Source organism: Microtus ochrogaster, chromosome 4, assembly GCF_000317375.1.
Source record: "Microtus ochrogaster isolate Prairie Vole_2 chromosome 4, MicOch1.0, whole genome shotgun sequence".
In the NCBI taxonomy this organism is placed as follows: Eukaryota; Metazoa; Chordata; class Mammalia; order Rodentia; family Cricetidae; genus Microtus; species Microtus ochrogaster.
This window is the reverse complement of record NC_022011.1, coordinates 90,000,984-90,015,302: the sequence shown is the minus strand read 5'-3', so window position 1 is coordinate 90,015,302 and position 14,319 is coordinate 90,000,984.

Here is a 14,319-nt window from a genome sequence, read left to right as displayed (position 1 = left end):
TGCAGCTTCCCCTGTGAGGTCATATCAGAACTGTGTTGTGTGGTTGTGCAGCTTCTCCTGTGAGGTCATATCCAAACAGAGTGTACATTCCGCCTTGGTCTCATGGCTTACACACATTAGGGAAGGCAGCTTCCAACTCACCACAACAGAGACACAGCCCCACATTAGGGCGCTTCAGAGAGGAACTGACCTTGTGAGACAAGGTCATGACCAACCTGTTAGCCACATGAGTAAACTACCTCAAACCTCCATGGAGACTTCAGATCTGGTTGACATTTAAGAAAGCACCTCCTGAGGGACACTGCCAGCCTGCCACCACCTCTCTCAAATAACTCACTAACAGAACTCATAGATGGTTATTAGAAAATAGGCAATGTAAACATCCATTTAAAAAGAGACAATTTCGAGTAATTCTGTAAGGATGACACAGCATCACCAGTCTGAGCCTGCAATTCTCTCTCTTCCTCTGAGACGAGCTTTTTCTATGACCTACATGGTTTCATAGGAACAATCGTGTCATTTTCTAAAGAATATCTATTTTTCCTTTGCTATACACATTACCTAAAACTATTTTTAGTTTGTTCTTTATCCAAAAGTCTCTCGAACACCATCTTATTAGTTCCCTTCAACAGTTCTATTTCTCTTTACCTGGTGAACAGATTTTTTTCCTCTTCAATAGTTCCACAGTGGCAGTCACTTTCTTTCACTGTTTATAAACATAATTCCTCTGGCTTATATCCGCTGTTGTGAGAGCAATGGTCAATAGTGCTGTTGTTTCCCCACAATCTAGACTGGCTTTTCCTCTGTTCAACTCTCTAGAAATCTAAAAGTTTTCTTTTCCTGCTCATTAAGCATGAATTTTAATATACATACTAAAGAACCAGCCTGTCTCCATGTTAGGCTGAAAAGACATCTTACAGTAAAGATAAACTAGTTTAATTCATGTCTACGATCAAACCACTGCTTATCAAAGATTGGGCTATGTCCCACTAACAGCCTTAACCATAAATGGTTCTCTACTGTCTGTTCCGGGAATAGCAATCATGACCTTGTTTCAAAAAGTTGTTTATAACCATATTGCAACCCTATCTCTGTTTCAAAAGGTTATATGACCACCTATAACTGCATTTTTATCCTCAGCTCTCCACCCTGTCTTTATTTCAGAAGCCTATGTAGGACTAACTTGTTATGTTTATGGTCTGCTCCTGTAACCCTACCTATTTTGCTTGCTAAATTCCTCATTTGGAACCTCCTGCCCGTAAACCTTACCTTTTTCACATACAAAATTGACCTCTCAAAACCTGACATCGGGGGAGGCAGCCCATGTAAATGAATAAAAATCTCGCTTTAATTAATTACTTGCTTTAATTTATTTGGCCATGATGATCTGGGTCAGTGATCGTTCTCCTCCCACCTTTGGGATTAACAGTGCCTGGAAAGGTTCTACACTATTTTTCTCCTACAGGAATCGTAAAACTCGAGTGAACCTTTAAAATATGCAAAGCCAGGTTTTCCTGCAGCTTAAGAAAACAGTCTACTGTTAGTTTCTTCTGTCCTTCCACATCCCTTTCTCCTTCATGAGCTTGCATTATTCATTTAGTCCCTTAGATAAGTCCTGTGGTACAAGTCTTTCAGTTTTCAGTCATGCTCCTCGTCAGTATTATGAGACATTTTTGAATGTGATCTTCCAAGGTATTAATTCAATGTTTGAAGTGGATTATTCCCTTCTTTCTTTCATAAACTTAAGTCTTAAGAACCTAGCTAGTGTTTTCTGCCATCCATCAGGACTTTATAGTGCTGTGGTTAGAACCTTTACATGTTTAAGTTGTTTCTGATTTTGTTTTATTTGAAGAAGAAATCACCTTCTGCATGTATCCCATCTTACTAAGAGCATGTTTTTATTATTCACCCGACCTTCTGTGTGTAGGAAGGGCTTATTTGTATACATTTATTAATATATGCTCTCATTTACTGGCTTTTGGAAGCCTCCTATCTAAACAGTAAATGACAGTAAAGTGAGAGTGGTCAGGGATCAGCTACACTGGGATTTTTGTGACTGTAGGGCCAAGTGTCAATCCATATTCAGGCCCTTGCGGAACTCTTTTTAATAAAGGATTTTCTAATGAGCTCCTTGTTTCTATATAAGGAACACTTAACTGACTTTTCTTATTCCTTGGCACTTTGGGAAGACCAAGTTCTTCTTTTAGTACTTTTTCAGCACTTTGACATTCTCACAAAAGACAAGACACTTCTAGATCCTGGCAATTTCCTCCCCCAGAAGCCATTGTAAGGAACCTCTTCCTTTCATGGGTGCCTTTGAGATTTCAGGCTATATTCCAGGTAATTTGGGGATCACCATAATCCTTAAGGACTCAGCCCTTCTGAATAGTCTGCCAGTCTCTAGGCTCAGTGGGTACAGGAGAAATAATAACCAAATATTTGAAGAATTTGCTATTTTGTGTTAAAATAGCATAGATGTGAGCTAAGAGATACATAATACTTTTCTGTTACTCTCAGGATTGTTTCCACAGTTAAAAAAATATGAATTTGTGAGCAAATGGGTGAGCGGCAGAAACAGATTTGGGCAAGTCTGTACTTCCTTATGGGATCTCTGCTGACCCACCTCCACCTCAGCACATTTAGGATGTCTGCTGTGTCTATTTCATGGTGGCAAGACTTGTCTTACTTCCTTTTTTCCCACTCTTTTTTAGAATTAACTTTTTTATATAACACATTTTTATTCCTTCAATCATTCCTTCTAAATTCTCCCATGACTGCCCAGGTATAGATTCTTTCTCAAAAAAATAACATATAATTGATTTAGATAGATAGATGATAGATAGATAGATAGATAGATAGATAGATAGATAGATAGATAGGTGATAGATAGATAGATAGATAGATAGATAGGTGATAGATAGATAGATAGATAGATAGATAGATAGATAGATAGATAGGTGATAGATAGATAGATGATAGATAGATAGATAGTTGATAGTTGATAGTTGATAGATAGATAGATAGATAGATAGATAGATAGATAGATAGATAGATAGATAGATAGACAGATATTGATAGATGATAGATAATGAAAGAAAGAAAGAAAGAAAGAAAGAAAGAAAGAAAGAAAGAAAGAAAGGAAGGAAGAAAGAAAGAAAGAAAAAAAACCTGGAGTTCATTTTGTTTGTTTTAAGTAAATTACTCCTGAGCATATGTAATGTGGGTAATATACTTGGTGCTACTGCATTGAAGAAAACTGATGCCTCCTTTGCTAAAAGCTTTCAATTGCAAACAGCTACATTTCTCCTCCTGTAGTGCACATAGAATCCTCCATCACTATGAATGCTAGTCTCTTAGGGGTAAAACTTCTAGTTAATTAAGTATCAGCTTGATTTTTCTATGTTTTATGATGTAAGTATGTGGTGTTGTCACCAATGGGATCTTACTGTCAGGTTGTAGAGGACAAGTAACAACATTATAAATAGCCTATAATGTTTGAAGAGAGGTCTCTATGAAATCCACTTAGTCAATGACTCAAAAAGTAACCCATTCCTGAAACTGGGAGTTTTGTTTTGTAGACTATGATGTCTAATTGAGACACTCTCTTCTCTATTATATGCTCATTTTACTTGTATATGAAAATACCCTCACTCTATCATGTCATGTAAAATATGGGTCAATTCTAAAATTTATGACATAAACACCTTTGACGAACCATGCTGCCCAGCTTAATATATTTAAACACAGTTGAAATAAAAACTTTGCTAAAGACTAATAATTATTTCTTAAGATTCTTTATCAATATTGTATACATTAAATATAAAAGACAATAATTACTTAGTCTCTAAGACTATAGGAATTAATAATATAAATCAGGGGATAGAATTGACATTAGAAAGAGAAGAAGAAAAGTAGAACTTCTATAGTAGACATAAAGAGGAAATAAGAAATGGAGACTACATGACTCAAATAAATTAGAGATAAGAAAAGTTGAAGAAGAGTAGATAATGGAATACATTAATGAGTAATACAAATTATATAATATAAATATACAAGTTTACAACATAATGTCCATCACTTCATTAACCAAATTTATACCATAAAAGGGTTTTTAGGGGATTTCTACATAGCATGTTTCCAAGACAGGGGGTTCACTAGGAAACAGATCACAGTGAATCAAGAAGTAATGAGAAAGGATCCCTTAATATATGTAATACATTTCCAATATTTTGTATTAAAAAATAAGAACTATTTTGTCAATCCAGGATGAAAGTACATGAATGAAGAAGTTAAGAGTCATGAGCATGTTGGCATGTTTGCAACTGAAGTGATAAAGAAGGATAAGTCTCCCAAACTGATGACCAATTTCTACTGCCTATTTGTAGATGGGGTTACCAAGGCCTCACTTGCCGAGAGAGAAGGCTCCTGTGAGAAGAGGCTAAATTTATCATCCTTGATGCTATAAAGACCACTCGTTCCTTTCAAATACTCATGTCTCCTTTCATTCTTCCATTGTTGTAATTCTGTGCTGATGAAAAAATGATGGAATTGCATTTTAACTTCAAAAGTACACAAAGAGAAAAAAGGAAATAGGAACCTGAATTCAACTCATAGAACACCTATGGTGAAAGGAAAGAATAAACTCATAAAAGCTGCCCTCTGATTTGTGCATGTTGTGGACTGTATCAGTACACGCATGCACACACACACACACACACACACACACACACACACACACACACCCCAACCATAAGTTCAAAGAAAAGGTTAGCTGAAACACGATATTATTATCTAGCCTCTATGGTAGCTAATAGTGGTCAAGTTACAAGTTAATGTAATTCTACCGGGTTTCCTGCAGAGATCTTTGAATAAGACTATGTAACTGACAATTAATCTTCTTTGTTTTTCCTGCCTTCCTCATTCTTGCAGTTTCTCAGATCATAAAGCAACCTAAGATATGGACAAATTCAACAGGGAGAGAAAATTAGTCAGAGAGAAAATATCAAATATTTTAAAGTTCAGAACCATGAAAAATTAGTAAAAAGAAAAAGACGGTCTTCTATAAATAAAATAGAATATGATAGATTGGTAATTAAGAAAACAGTTCCACCCACAGGCACATGAATTTCATTATCCCTGGTCTTGGTTACAATAAGCACCACACTCTAGGAGATCCACATTCATAAGCATCTTTCTACAAATAATGCATCATATGGTGGTAAAACTATGACTAACTCATTATCAAAGCTTGGCTATGTCAGTGAAGAATACATCCGCCGTGAATAATCCTTCTGTACACTGTGAAGATATGTCTTTGCCAAGGTGCCTCCTAACTGTTTTAATGAAGAGCTGAAGGGCCAGTAGCTAGGCAGGGAAAGGTTAGGCAGGACTCCCGGATAAAGAGAGAAGAAAGTGAGATCACTCTAGGTACAAGAGAGATGCCAGAGGACATGGAGAAACAACAGGTACAAGACTGAAAAGAGGGGGAAAAAACATGAGTCCAAACCACAGAAGGATATAGTATAACCTAAGTAAACAGGAAGTACATTGTAAACAACTTCCAAAAATCTAAAACTGACAGAAGCATCTCACTACCTGGACTGTCACCCAAAGTTCTTTTGTACCATTGGGGCATCCAATCTTCAGCCCACAGGCCCATATTATCCATCAGACTTTTCCATGAAACAGGAAATTTCAAAGACAGTTTCACCTCTATTGGCACTTGGTCAGTCACTTTCTTCTGTGTCCTACAGAATGTCCAGCAAACTCTTTCATGCAACAGGAACCCACAAGGACATCTCACCTCTAGGCAAGTTCAGCAGTCATTTCTCTATGGGTCCTGCATATCCAGTTCATACAGCATAGCAACAAGCAGTCCAGGCAAGAGGAGTTTCTTGCACAAATGGCTAATCAACTCCATAAGGAGCCTCTTAGATCTCCATCTTCCTCTTGAATTAGATTAGTGTTACCAGGAGCAAATGTTGTCTCAGTGTCATGAAAAATCCTAAGTTATTAAAACATTTAAAATTCCATGTTCTGAAGTTCTCTGAAAGATTTGAAGAATGCCTGTCAAACTGAAATATATCTCTATAAATCTAGAAAGCCTAACTAACATGAGAAGTTTGACTATTATAGATGATTATCTATCAACCTATATTTCTTAATTATACATTAATGTAAAATATTATACATTATTTTTTATATAAGCTGCACAAACACAATACCTTAATCAAGAGCAGAAATACACATAAAACAAAATTGACTTTAAATTTGTATACATAAAGCAAGTTCAATACCAATACAAATCTCTATAGCACATCCCCCCTTTAAATGTAAACAAACATTTATAAACAATATTTGGGAATTTGGGCACAGTTCTCTATAAACTGTTTCCTGCTTTTTGTTGGGCATAGTAATTTTTTGAGGGGTGTTCAAGGCAAGTGTTCAGGGAGTCTTGTTTCATTAAACCACATTAGTCTGGAAGGATTCCACAGATTATCATACTCTGTGAAAATAAAAGAAGAACCTCTTTTCCAAAGCAACATATCCTTAAACCCAAATTTTGAAGACAAGATACTTTAAAGTATATTTGTTGGTTACTTAGCTTCTTCACAATCAAAAAGTTCAAAGAAAACACAATAATATACATAATACAGACTCTGTGTATTTTCCATCTTTATGTTACTTATTATTTTTACTCTATTATTTTTTAATATTTATTATCTTTACTCCTTTAATCTATGACTATCTGTCCTCTGTCTGTTTAAAGACTTTGTTTGATATTTTTTCTAAATCATTTACTTTCTTTTATGACTCTCTATATTTTTTATCTTCTCTCCCCCAAGCCTACATACATTTTTTAAACACACCGTGACACATTTAGAGGTCTTTTATGTCTGAATCTGACCAGAATCGCTTCTTAAAATGCTAAGCACTTCTTAAAAACTTTAGCAGCTGCATTGCTAGAGCAAACAAGGCCCTGCCTACTTGCTCTGCCTAGTCCTACATGGCATGGTGGAGGTCTGTTTAGTGTGAGCCATGCTCACAGCCCCATTTTCTAGTTCACAGTGGGTCTATGTTGTCATTAAGCAAGTTTTAGAATGCTATTCACAAACCCCATTTAAATGCTTGACCTACTGAAAAAGTCAGAGTTCACGCTAGCAGCACAGCCTGGAAGCCACTGTATCAAAACCATGTAGCTGTTTTTCTGGTACCACTGAAAAGAGCCTTAGCATGCCACCAGCAAGCAAAGCTCTTTCGGGGCAAAAAAATTTAAAAATGTAGGTAAACTTTGTTTTTTAGTGTCTAGAATTCCTTTCCAAGCCCTCTCAGGTTTTATGTGGATTTTTGTTGGCCATGTTGGCTATTGGTCAAGCTTTCATAATTAATTGTAAGTCTCTGTGTCATTTTTTGTAAGCTGGTGGCTCAAAGAATATGCTAATATTTATAGGCTAAAAGGTCTTCTAGAAACCTTTCTTTGTAACTTAGGCATAGTGATAAAAGGAAACAATTGAACTGAAAAGATGGCTCAGAGGTAAAGATTAATTTAGTAGAAGACCCATGTTTGGTTCCCAGAACCCATGTCAGAGAGGCCATATGTACCTGTATCATAATTCCAACTCCAGGAAATCAGAGACATTTTCTGGCTTTCTGCTTAAGGAGGACGTTGAACACAGAATCACATAAACAGGGCTCATAGGGGACCACAGAGACTGAAGTGGCAACCAAGGAGTCTGAATGGATCTGTATTAGGTCTTCTGCAGATATGTTATCCTTGCTATCTTGGTGTTTTGTTGGACTTCTAACAGTGGAAATGGGGGTATCTCTTAACTCTTTTGCCTGCTCTTGGAACCCTTTTTCTCCTACCGTGTTGATTCACTCAGCTCTGATATGAGGGTTTGGGTTTGTGCCTGCTCTTATTCTAAATTGTTATGCTATGTTCAGTTGACGTCCCTGTGAGTCCTGCTCTTCTCTGGAGTGAAACAGAGGATCTGGGGGAAGAGGGCAGATTCTAGTAGGAGTAAATGGAAGAAGGAGAGGCCGAGGTCAGGATGTATTGTATAGGAGAAGATTTTTTTTAAAAAAAGGAAATGTTGCATGATATTTTATTTGTGTTCTAACAAATAAAGTTTGCCTGGAGATCAGAGGGCAGACCTAGCCAGCCACTAGTTAATCATAGAAGCTAGGCATGGTGGTACATGCCTTTAATTCTAGCACTTGGGAGGTGGAGAGAGGAAGTGATAAGGTTAGGTATACACAATATCACACCACCTTATTGTGCTGAGGAACAAGAGAGAAAGGAAGCAACTCGTGGCTGCTTCTGGTTCCTTGATTTTCCAGGTTTGTACCCTGTTTGTACCAGACTCCTGGTTTTTATCAATTAAGACTATTTAGACTCACACTTCAAAGAAAATAAAAAATAAAATAAACACTTTAAAGATCTTTAAAAGAGGAAATATTTAACAGTAAAGATAAAGATTCATTAAAATTTCTAAAGTATATGTATAATGACAAATGAAAGGTTGATAAGTATTGTGGTTTGAAAGAAAATGGCCCCCAAAGGGAGTGGAACTATTAAGAGGTGTGATCTTGTTGGAGAAAGTGTATCACTGTGGGGGTGGACCTTGAAGTCTTCTTCTCAAACTTCACTCAGTGTGAGAGACAACTTCCTGCTGCCTTCTGATCCAGATGTAACCAACACCATGTGTACCTGCACGCTGCCACGCTCCTCATTATGATGATAATGAACCGAACCTCTGAAACTGTATATGAGCTACCCAATTAAATGTGGTACATATGGGCAAGCATGCCAAAGTACATGTGTGGATATGAGGACCTAAATTGTGAAAATCATTTTTTTTTCTACTTCTACCATGTGGGTTCTAAAATTCTAAAGACTACATCTGGTACAAAAGATGACTCTGTTTTCCTCTTCAACTCTCTCAGTAAAGGCAGTAATCTATGTGGATATGATATGAAAACCATTCACTATTTTAATTGTCATATCTGTATGTCCACATTCAGTCCCTATACAGAGGTACACAGGTTAGAGAATGGCATTGGATTGCATCCTCAAACTTACTGTATAATGACTTAATAGTTTAGAAGTGTTTAGAAAATTATTCTCTTCTGCAATATTTTTCTTTAAGTCTGTTTAGATAGATGCATAGGATTTATATTAAAAATGAGCATATAATCTTTTTATAATCCTTAAAGGATTAAGATGAGTTTGAAGTATTGATCAGGATAACAATCTATTGGTAAGCTTAAGGGAAGGTCATTAGAATGGAAAATAAGACATTGAAGACATTGTTTATTTGGAAAAAGAGAACCAATATACAGAATGCAGAATTGTCAGAACTAGGTTAGGAACAAATAGACCTCTTAGGAGATGCTTAAATGTTTTTGTCTTACCTTTGCAAAGACCACATTACTTTTAGCATACAGCTAATTGAGAAACATTCTTGAGAAAACTCTGATCAGCTCCACCTTGTAGGATAGAGGGACTGGTACACAGTATCAGCACACTGGCATTTCAGAATACTCTTTCAAGTGGAGATGTACATCATCACAGTGGACTTCTCTCAAGAGGCTGTTGGAACTAAAAATTGCAGTCCTCATCTTGACCTGAAGTAGGAGCTACAGTTCAATAAAATCCCAAACAAAGTTGTATGTACAGCAAAATCTGAGGAACGCTGCTCTGGAGGGTATCAAAAGTGATTACTGACTAATCACTTCTTCCAAGAGCACTGGTCAGTTCAACATATGCCAAAATTTGTGTTGTTAAAACCATTTTTTCTCTCCCGTTGTCAATGATGCCTGTGAGCCAACTTAGACTATAGAGATAAAATCTCCCTGAATTAGTGTCCTGTATACTGGCAGGACGGTAGCACTTTCAGCACCTAGCACTAACAGGGGATTCTCTCTGCTCTTCGTTCACCGTGAGGGAGGTAATAACACTGGTCTGAACAGAGCACACTTCTTAATTTGAACACGCTAAGGCTTTTAAGTGGCAGCATTACTTTTATAAACATTTCCTAAAGAAATACCACAAGCTGACACAAACGAGAATATTTCTCTTTTTTTTGTAGAAAATAATAGCTAATACAGCATTTTTCTCTAGAGACTGGAAAAATACTACTAATATATTGTATGAATCACGTGTATAAATATGCTGCTCTATTAATTAGATACTCTTTCTTTGTTCTAAATAGAAATATTATCCTATTAATGTTTAATGCTCTATGAAAGAAATAATTCACAACTAAACTGCTTAATTTCTCATTTTTTCCTGCAAATATTAAGTAGGTTTCTGCACATTATCACAAGAGATCATGTCAGAACTTCGTATTTTCTATGGAGCTAGCAAAAGATAATAAATACATTTATAAAAAATTGAAACTCTGTAATTGTCTTTAATAAACTGTGTTTCTACTCCCTCTTAGTCTATGAGGCACACTCATTAAAGAAAAGCTTCCATATTGAGAACTCAGAAATCAACTTTTCTACATTCTCCTAAATGAATAGTACCCAGTGGGCTGTGCTTCATGTAGCGAAGAGCCACACACTGTATGGTAATGACTTTGGGGTCCATTATTAAACAACCTTACTCCTTTAAAGAAAGATTGGTTAGAAGCTTTAGAGTAGAGACAGGTTTCTAGAATACATTTTTGTTGAAATTTTATGCTTTATGCAAAGCTAGAAATGAAAAAACATAAATCATTTTCTACTTACTTGTAAAAATGTAATAAGAATGGAGGTTGTATCAAACTTTGAAAGCTAGAGCAGCCATGAAAATGTTTTATGTTAACTGCAAAATGAGAATTATAAAAAATAAAAGATACAGCCTCTATTCACTGGTCAGAAAACAACTTTAAGAGTCTAAAGGAAACATGTTATTGGGTGACTCTGAAATCAAAATCACATTTTAAATTTATTTTTTGTTTATTTTTCTTGTACTTACCAAGAAAAAATCATTGGTGCTAAAATTGTCCTTGTCGTATTAAGATTTATAAATTAAATTGACAAATCACTGAATATGTGAATATATCCAAGGAAGTTTGAGGGAAAATACAATTTTTGAAGATTGTTTAAATTAGTACAATGGTGATGAACAATTAATGTAGACATATTTGAATAAAATGTATTATTAATAATAAAGCAGCTTGTTATTTATAGGTTCTATTTCTAATAACTATAACAAAAAGTTTAGAGAATGGAAGTAATGATAAAAATTGGCTATTTCAAAGTTAGTCAGATCTTATGATGGCAGTTTTCTAAGTCTGTTGTCACATCTCTTGGTATAAACCCTCACAAACAGCTAACAAAAGAATACTTTCCAATTCTGCTTCATAAAGTTTTGAATACACAGTATAGTTATTGAGTATCAAAATTCCAGACCTTAAATAACTTATGAAAAAAAAATATTAGCCCAGGCAAGACTCTTGTGAAGTAACACTGACATATAAAACTAACCAGGACTCTATGGCATTTAGAAGAACTGAGTAGGTACCAAGGCACTGCTACTGACTAAACACTAGACACTCCAACACAAGCATGACTGGAAATGATCCAGATAGTTCTTTGTGATTACATACAAAGTAGGATTGAGTCTATCTATTTTGAAACTACCCAGCTTTACTGTCACTGTGCTAGTCTGCAACAAACACGGAAGAAAGTGATAAGGTTGCAGCCACCTTACTCAGAGGTGGCCATGTGTTTCTGCATCATCCCTAAGCTCCAACGGATTTTAAACTCATTATAGTTCACATCTAGAACTGCAACTGAAAACTCTAGGTACCATCAACTGAAAGAGGACATAATTTAAGAATTCCATCACAAAATTCCAGGGCATGTGTTGGAGGTGTTCCTTCTACTGACATTACTAATCAAATTCCTTTGAGAGTGGAGCTTCTAGATTACTCTCAAATTTGTGCATTTTTTTTTAAAGAAAGGAGTAGCGGCACACACCTTTATTCCCAGCACTCGGGAAGCAGAGGCAGGTGCTTCTCTTTGAGTTCAAGGCCAGCCTAGTCTACAGAGAGAGTTCTAGGACAGCGAGGGCTGTAACACAGAGAAATCTGATGTGGTATTTCCCTCTGTATGCTGTGATTACCAAAACGAATAAAGAAACTGCCTTGGCCTGTTGATAGGGAAGAACTTAGTCAGTCAGGGAAGATGGAACTGAATGCTGGGAGAAAGAAGGGCAGAGTCAGAGTAGGAAGCCATGGAGCTGCCTGAGTCAAACATGCTGAATCTCTGCTGGTAAGCCTCTGCCACATGACAATATACAGATTAATAGAAATGGGTCAAACTTATATAAAAATTATCCAATAAGAAGCTACAGCTAATGGGCCAGGCAGTGTTTCAATTAATAGAGTTTCTGTGTGGTTATTTTGGTTCTGGTAGGCCGGGACAAACAAGCTGTTCCTGCAACAGAAATCCTGTCTTGAAAAACAAGAAACAACAAACAAACAAAAAGAATGTGTTCTGATTTGGTTCCTTGTGCTTATAAACACTGATTTTCTACATTGAAATTAGTGTACACAGACTGCAGGAAAAGAACCTGACCCTATCTTAATGCAACCTGGTAACTGTTCAGGGAACAGACTCTGATTTGCATACTGCATCAGCGGCAAAGGCTCTGCAGCCTGATGTTTCCCTGAAACTCCTGCCTGCCCCTTAGCACTAAACTTCCTATCTCTGTCATCCCTTTGGCTTTCAATCTGCTGGTATGATGACCGAGACTTCCATGTCTTTTGAATATCACACCAAACTGGATTACCTAAGAAGACACTTATTGTGCCTTGTCTTTCCACGATTACACCCTCAGACCAGAAAGCCTTACCACGTTTTGAATTCTATTTTGTAATAATGGGGGAAAATGGACTGACATTTAAGAAATAGCAGGGATGTCCTCACAGATTAAAGAGATCCTTTCAATTATTCAGCAAACCAAAAGTGGCATGCAATCATATTAAGTACTTAGACTGCTTCCTCACTTGGGTCCACAAGACAAGGGGGGGAAAAGATGAGATCTTACTATTCTGGTCATTGCTTACAATCTGTTCCCTTTATGTCAGCTTCACGGCTGACACTGCACATATGCATGTTCATCACTCTGGAAGCCCCTGTCTGAAAACTGGTGATACCTAATCTAACTCAAAGTGTATTTTACTTTCTGCTTTTAAAATACCCCACGTCGGACCCCTATAGAGACTTTCAAATGTCTCTCATCGTTGTCTAAGCCAATAGACATCATGATGCCAGTAACAGAGATGCTTCATAGACAAGTCATCCTGTGATGAGATTATACCCAAAAATCATGCCCTGGTTCTACCCCTGCCACAATTCTTCTGTTTCAACCTAACGTCATGTCGGTACCACAGAGATGAGCTAAGATATCTAATCTCCATCGGCTCAAAATGTTTATTTTATTTTCTATCCTTTCCCTGGTGTTTTTAGCACCCCATCCACTTTCTTTCAGACATGTGTCCTGACCTGAGAGGCTGGAACCCCAACACCAGCCTCCAGCCTGGGGCCAACAAAGAGCTGGTCAGTAAAGTCTTACTCTAGGGGGCATTTCTTACCACTACATGTTGTATCTTACCCTAACTCTGGGCCAACTGACACCTTCCACACCGGCTCAAAGCAGGACTTAGGTTAGTAGGTAAGAGCAGAGCATTCTTATGGACATCCTGGCATAAGTGCTCTCCATAATACTGGCCAAACCTCTCTTAGAGTGGCCTGATATCAACAGTGTCTAAACTGTAGTGTCCAGGTTTTGTCTACACTAATTTCTCTCAGAAATCTTCTCCAGAAAATCCCTCACAGACTTCTTCTCATTTTGCATACCTACTCCAGTCTCACATTCTCCCCTCCTTCTACTCCCCCCACCTTCTCCCAACCCCACCCTCCCATCCACTCCTCAGAGAGGGTAATGTATCTCATGGTGAGTAAACAAAGTCTGACACATCACTTTGAGGCAAGACCAAAGCCCCCACCCCTCTATACTTAGGCTGAGCAATGTATTGCTCCAAAAAGAATGGGCTCCAAAAAGCCAGTACAAACACTGGGGATAAATCGTAATCCCAATGCTAGTGGCTGCAAAGATTGCCCCAACCACACAACTGTTGCCCACACTCATTCTAAGGAGTAAAACCTATGACCATTATGGTGAGACGTATGACCTCAGGAAGGAAGCCATGATGTTGGAGGAGTAGCAGAGAACTCACATCTTAGGACATTATGGTGAGAATTATGACCTCAGGAAGGAAGCCCTGATGTTGGAGGAGTAGCTGAGAACTCACATCTTAGGAC